The following is a 7,453-nucleotide window of genomic DNA, read 5'->3' on the forward strand; positions in this document are numbered from 1 at the left end:
CCCCCCCCCCCCAGCGCCTCCCGGCCCACGGAAACAAACTCTGCTTCCCCAGCGCCGCCCCGCCGAAACAGCTGTGGGCCAAAAACAAAGAAAAGGAAGGTTTGGGGGTGGGGGGTGACATAGGGTGACCAGATCACAGCAGTAAAATAGGACACGACCTCTCCCCGTTCGGCCCCACCATCATGCCCCTCTTCACCCCCTAGCTCCCCGCTGGCTTGCTGTGTCCCTCCTAGTCAGTCCCCCACCCACCACTTGCCTCCTTTCACCTTCTCCCTCCCCCGCCAGAAACCCCCATGCCCGCCCCTAGAACCCCTGCTGGCTCACTGCTTGCCTCTTTGCCCACCCGCCGCTTGCCCACCCGCTCGCGGCTCGTCCCCCCCAAGTATAAAGCCTCATTCAAAGACCCAGGGGTCACTATATTACTGCACACAGCAGTCAGTCAGTGCAGTTGAAGATAAATCTCTGCATTATGCATTTTTGTATAACTTTTATATGACTTTGTATTGAACCTTGGTAATGTTATAGCTGGCCCCTAAGGTAGTATAATTAAGGTAAAAGAAAAATGTCTTTTTGCTAGAAGTAGAATAAGTTCTTCCCCCACTTTGTAATCAATTGACCTGTTGAATGAATGAGGTGTGAATGAGGAAGGTGTGGAAGGCAGGCACTTCCAGACAGCTGCAACCCTTGGAGAGGGGCTGGGAGCCAGCCAAGGAGAGCTTTGCCCAGGGCTGAGTGGGTCAGAGTTTGGGTGCAGGCTCCGGGCTGGGGCACGGTGTGGGGTGCAGGATGGGTGGAGGGGTGCAGGCTCTGGGAGGGAGAGCGCAGGGGTGGGTGCAGGCTCTGGGACAGAGTTTGGGGGCCGGAGAGGGGGTGGTGGGTGCTGGGGGGGGAGGGGACTGCCATCACATGTGGCTTCCTTCCTCCCCTGCTGCCCCTCACCATAGCCTCGGTGGGGGATGGGGCTGCCCCTTGCCCAGTGTTTGCAGGAGTGGTGGCTGGGGGGAAACCCAGTCAAACTCTGGTTTTACTCTTTCGTTGATGGGTCACTTTAACCTCTTACAAACCCATTCCCACCTCTCTCACCCCCTTTTCTACTGGGCTTGTTTGATCTTTTCGGTGGAGCCAGATGAAAACCACAAACCCCAGCGAGAGCAACAGGCTGGAAGACTAGACTGAACCCACCACCCACCCAATCTAGTCCATCCCAGAGCCCAGGACTGAGGGCAAATGTCCCCCCACCCCCGGGCCACCTGCTTCCACTCCTGGCCTCTCCCAGTGCCACCAGCGATTCTGTGTGGCTGCATCGGGTGGGATTTCAACCGGACCTCCCCTCCCCCCCCCGCTAAATTCACCCTGTTTTGCGACCACTCTGCACCAAGAGCACCTTCCTTCCCTGCCCTAGAGCTGCTGGATGGCTAGAAAGCTGAGCTGGATGTTTGATCGATCCGGAATATTATCGTGCCCCCCCTCCAAAAAAAAACCTTAATGTCCACACAGCTTTGGGGGGGGGATATTCCTCCCCCCCAAAGCCGGTCTATTTTATTGTTGCAGGGCAAATGAAGGAGCCAGAGTTTAATGGAAATATTCAGCCCCTACAGTGGTCTTGCAGCAGGGGAAGCAGAGTTAATGGAAAGGGAACCAGTTTGGATAGGAGCCCCCCGTTCCCCTCCTTTGCAAAATAATTTGGGGAGGGGAATCAGATCACTCCGTGCCTCAGTTTCCCCTCTCTCGGGGGAGAAGGGAGAGATAAAAGTCTCAGCCTGCCGTGTTGCAGACCTTTCACATTCTCCCCCCTTGATGTATTTGAATTCCTCCTCCAAACCTCCCTCTCTCTCTCTCACCTGGAATTCACAGCACTAAGTACTGGCTCGGGGCTTTCTTCCTGGGTTACATGATCCCGAGTTTAGTTTTGAAACAGACACAGGCAGGCACAACTCACCCTAAAACAGCAACACCACCGGAAACCACAAAACCAACCCAATGTTACACACCTAGGAGGAATCACAGGGTCAAACACTCACCACCGAAGCCCCAGCAGCTGCTAAGGTGAGTGAGGTCCACTGCCGAGATTCCTGTCTCCCACCGGACCCGAAGCCCCCTCGGCGTCTCCTCCAGGTGAGTGCTGGGGGGAGGGGAGGGGAAGGCTGCAAAGCACATGTGCCTTCTTCCCCCCTCCCCCTCCTGACCTGCAACAGCCCCCGCTGCCTCTGCCTCAGCCCCCCCCCCACCGGCCAGCGTCTCTCGTTGCCTAGCAACAACAGCTGCTGCTTCCGGGAGAGTCAGGGAGCTTTGCTTGAGTCAGGGACACTGCCCGATCTGCGCGGGGCCCTCTTGGGGCGGGGCCCAATTCAGGGGAATCGGTGGAATCGGCCTAAAGCCGGCCCTGCACCCCAGGCAGTAGTTTCTGACACTACACTGGCAGCGTGCACTTTTGCACTGCCACATGGTGCTCCTTTGAGCACTGGGTGCCCTGGGCAGCTGCCAGGGTGGCCCACCCCTAAGACCGGCTCAGATCTCCACCATGAACAGCAGAGAACACAGAGATACTGGCCACACACTGAGCAATGATCGCATGGATGGCACGTAATGGAGGCTTGGGGAGGCTAAGCCTCCCTAAACCTTGTGTCATCAAGAGGGCAGTGGCAAGTTGCCGCATGGGCAGTGAGGCCCATGACTAGGGGCCCTGGCCGATTTAGGCCCCCTGGAAAAGTCTCCCCTATGTTGGCCTCAGGGCTGGAAGTGCTCTCACTCCCTGCTATGGCCCAGGGGCTGGAGCAGGGGCACAGAGCTCCTCTGGTCTCAGGGCCAGGGGTGAAACAAAGGTGACTAGTGGATGAGGCCACGGGTGGAAGGCATGGAAAGGTTGAAAGAGGGCAGGGCCGCAGGCAGAAGGGGATTCAGGGCCATGATTCCGGTGCCAGGGCTGCTGCCCTTGTTCTTCTTTTCCCTGGGCTTTGGCATCACTAGCCCCTGCTTAGCGAGTAGGGGTCAGTTTAGGGCAGTGATCCCCAAAATGTGGGGCATGCCTCCTAGGGGGAACAGAGGAAGGTTCATGGGGGCACCTCAGGGCCCAAGCCAGCCCCCATGCAGGGCAGGAAGGAAGCAACCCTTAGCCCCACTCTTCCCCAGCTCTTCCCCAACCCCACCCTCAGCCTGGACCAGCCTTATCTCCCTTACCCCATCCACACCCCTCTCACCAGGAAGCAACAGCCCCACTCCAAGCCCCGGTTCTTGACTGTGGCTTTCAAGGGGCCGCAGACATGGATAAGAGGGCACAATGTGAAAAGTTTGGGGACCACTGGTTTAGGGTGACGTCCTCAATCGTTTCTATGCAGTCCAATAAAAGGTATTCCTCACCCACCTACCCCTCCATCAGGATGGACTAGGTATGTTCTGCTGTCTTTCACTCATACAGGAAGGATAATAACATTTCATTCCACTCAATGCTAAATTGATTTGTAACCCAACACCATTCAAAACTGGTCATTTTGGCAAAGCTACACTGGTCCCATCATGCTGCATACCTAGGCGGAGTACGCGTGTCTATGCGAGCACGGTCTGTTCCTGAAGTCTTTCCCCCAGCTCATCACTAGATGTGAGGGGGGAGCTCATTTAGCCCCTGCTTACACTTAGTATGTAAAAACTCCAGATTGTCCCTATCTCTGCTGGCCTTAGATTTCTCCTCCTGTCCGTTTCCTGACAGCTCAGATGAGGTGCCAAGTGGGTAAGGTGATGGCCTGCTAATCCATTGTGCTCTGCATGCATGTGTTTGAATCCTCATCAGCCACTTTTAGTCTTTCCCCCTCCTTGACAAACAACTCTTTCCCCTTTAGTACAATGACAAACCAAACCAGGTTGCTTCCTGCAAACAAAAACCTTCTTAGGAACTCAGACCTCCTCTGCTTTAAATAAAATGTCTAAACCCCAGATTTCTAAAAGAGTTCTGTGTTTCTTAGTTTTTATCTCAAAAGGTAATGTCCTCATAATCTCCCCCAAACACCCTGAGACCTTCCCAAATTATTAAAATGCCCCAGTCTTCAGCAAGGCCAGAACAGTGAACCACAGCTAGAGTATCTAGGCCAAACTGTTCTGAAGGAAGCAAATCAAACATTTTCTCTCTGCTTCGCGTGGCAAGGTCTAACTGGGAAAACAAAATCCCTCACATTGAAAATTTTCTGCTGAAAAACGAATACTAGTCTGTTTGGGGACTTTGATTTGAATGTATTATTATTATTCTCTTCAGATTTCTGAATTATTTCAACAACAACAAGGAGTCTGGTGGCACCTTAAAGACTAACAGATTTATTTGGGCATAAGCTTTCGTGAGTAAAAACCTCACTTCTTCGCATAGGAAGGGACTGTCTGAATTATCAAGGCAGGGAATGGACAACTATCTACAGCAACATCATTAACCACAAACACACTCTCATCATGCTCCAGCCAGAAAGGAAATGAGCAGGAATTCTTGCTGTTCAGCCATGGACACACTTACCCAATGGCACAGCAGTGAGTGTGCTGTGGAAGCTGGTCCAAGGAAACAATTGGAAATGATCACTCAGTGAGAACAGAACTAGAGTGTAGTGAAAAAGCTGTACAAAACAAGTAGTTGTGGCTGAGTGGTTGAGGTGATGAGCTATATCCATTGGGGTCTCCCTATGCAGGTTTGAATCCTGCCTGCTATGGAGGCAGCTGTTGTTCTTTAGTTTCAGTGCCTGAGCATCTTTGGTGCTAATAAGAGCTGGATCTTGTCTCACTCTCACGCTATGTCTACACTACAGAGCTATGCTGCTTTTGTTAAAGCATTTTAATTAAACCATTGTTGCATGTCTACAGTAGGCTGCTTGTGTCACCAGAATGCATCCACGCTCTTGGATCACCACGGAGAGCAGTGCACTGTGGGTAGCTATCCCACTGTGCAACTGGCTGCAGGGTGCTCTGGGAAGGGTTTGCAATGTCTCATGGGCCGGTACAGCATCACATGATGCAGGTTTCGCTATCCCATTGTTCCATGGGCATCCTACTAGATTGCCAGCTGCTTTTTAACTGCAGTGTGCATGGCGGGCAGAGAGTGTGTGACAGAGAGCATGTGTGTGGGGGGCAAAGACAGTGTGTGTGTTGGGGAAGAGTGAGTGTGTGGGCACCCTGTCTCTACGTTCAGACAGCTGCGGGAAGCAACCAGTCCTGAGTTGGGGGAGGGGGATAGCCCCGACATCTGCCTCCGCTTCCCTCACTTGCTCAGCACAGCACAGCCGTCTCTCTCTCACACATACACCCACACACAGACACTGCTGCCTTCCTAGCTCTGTGTCAGGGGTGCCGGAACAAGGGGGTTTAGAGGGCCATGGCCCCACCACTTTTTACCTGCCCTAAAGACGAACAACAGAGGGGCAGACAAGGCAGAGTCTTGGGGGGAAGAGGCATTCTGTGGGTGTGGCCTTGGGGGGAGGGATGGGGTGGGGTCTCAGGGAGAAGGGGCAGTGTGGCGTTGGGGCTTCAGGGATAAGGGGCGGAGTGAGTGAGCGGCCTTGGGGAAAGGGCATCATGTGGGCACCACAGTTCAGACTCCAATGCCCCCCACACTATGAGGAAGCTCCCGCTACCTGCTCTGTGTTCGCAGTGGGGGAGAGAGCAGCATTCCGCGGTAGTGATTTGCTCCTGGCTGCCGGAGTAGGGCAGCAGGCTCAACTGTCAGAACTTCCCAGAGTGATGAAAGGGGAGGGGCCCAGCCTCTGTAGCAGGAATGCAGGGCAGCCAGTTCACAGCAGGCATTGTGGGATACTGGCAGAGGCCAGTTATGGTGATATAATGACCAGCAGTGTTTACACTGATACTTTGTTGCTTTAAGTTTGCTGCAAAAATCTCTAGCCCTCTCATCGAGGTGGTTTTATTTTGTCACCAAAACAGGGCAGTTTTGTCGCCAGATGTGGCATTGTAGTGTGTACACCAGCCAAAAGCTGGCGACCGAGGGAGCTTCATGTGTTTTTCACATGCCTGAGCAATATAATTATGCTGAAATAACTTTGTAGTGCAGACCTGGACAAAGATTCACACACACAGCTTGCAAGGAAAACTTCACCTGCTTCTCTGCTTTGCAGAATCCAAGCACAAGCAAAGCTTGTTAGGATGTGGGCAGACACCATACCTTAACCACAAGCAGGCACTGTGGTTTAGTTGGCTAAAGCATCTGTTTTGTAAACAGGAGATCCTGGGTTCAACTCCCAGCGGTCCCTTGTTGACGGGCTTTTGGGGCACGTGTTATTGGCTACTGTCAGAGGACAAAATACAGAGCTAGATGGACCTTTGGTCTAGCCCAGTATGGCTATTTTTATGGTTTAAATTACACTCACGGGCACTGATAATAGAGTTACTGAAAGTTTGGGAGTTAAGATCCGATAGGTCAGTGTTCCAAGCCCCTCGTGGATGACTCCCTCCCTCTGGGACAGGGGCAAGTCTGGGCTGTCACACCAAATGGCTCATTGTGGCTTCCAGAATCTGTGGGCAGCTCATTTTGTTTACACCAAGGGTTGAGTCCTGCTTCATCCACCGTGTGTGAGAATGAAAACCCTAAACCACCCTTTGAAATAACAAATGCAACAGGACATGTTATTGTCCCTGCCCCAAAGCAGACAGACCAGTGGAGAAATGCTATTGAGTCCAGGATAATACTCCACTGCCATTTTACCTTTTTCACTTGCTAAACTCCCTCCCAACCTTGTGGGGTCCCAGAGCCCCATATTGAGCCTGAGCCAAGATGTCTACACTGCAAATTTACCACCCCACAGCCCAACCACCATGAGCCTGAGCTGGCATGGGCCAGCCTGAGTGTTTCATTTCAGTATGGACATAGCCTAACATTATGTCTACCCTTCCATAAACACACCCAAGTCACTATTCTCAAACCCTGGGTCTGTTGACTCAGGCTTGCGGAGCTTGTCCTACTGGGTCCAAAATTGATCTAACATTAACTTTTAGTATTAAAACCCAAACCCCAGCCCATTTGGCTTTGGAACCCATGTCTCCTGCCTAGCAAGTGCTATTGAATTGAGGGTGAGTCCCTCAATCAGGGTCTGCCAAGCATAGTTCTGCTGCCCTCCATTCACACAACAAGGATAACAATCCTTTATTTCTCCTGCCCCAATAACAAGGAAATGGGGAATCCAACACCAGCCAAAAGTGATCATTTCAGCAAGTAATCCCATCATGCTGAGTGTGACGGGTTGGATCACAGAAACCCCCTTGGGAGCTGCCACCTGATGTGCAAAGACTACCCCTGCTTCTGTTTTCCCTGCCAGCTCAGGACTCCAGCACCCTGTCTTGCTGAGCCAGACACTCCCGTCTGGCTCCAGACACAGACCCAGGGTCTGAATCACTTGTCCCAAAGCTGCAAGTTTACCTGAAAACAGCTTGCAGTAGCGTGCTTGTCTTTAGCACTCAGATGCCCAACTCCCAGTGG

The 7,453-nt window shown here is 52.6% G+C and overlaps 1 protein-coding gene and 1 non-coding gene across 2 annotated transcripts in view; one reads left to right on the forward strand and one right to left on the reverse strand.

Moving 5' to 3' along the window:
* The window catches only part of LOC117869997 (zinc finger protein 883-like), a 929,932-nt gene that overhangs the window by 165,073 nt on the left and 757,406 nt on the right, over nucleotides 1-7,453 (reverse strand). The gene's annotated exons all lie outside the window — the stretch shown is intronic.
* TRNAT-UGU lies at nucleotides 6,157-6,230 on the forward strand. Its single transcript has one exon. It is a non-coding gene; the product is annotated as a tRNA-Thr (tRNA).

Source organism: Trachemys scripta, chromosome 25, assembly GCF_013100865.1.
Source record: "Trachemys scripta elegans isolate TJP31775 chromosome 25, CAS_Tse_1.0, whole genome shotgun sequence".
NCBI lineage: Eukaryota > Metazoa > Chordata > Testudines > Emydidae > Trachemys > Trachemys scripta.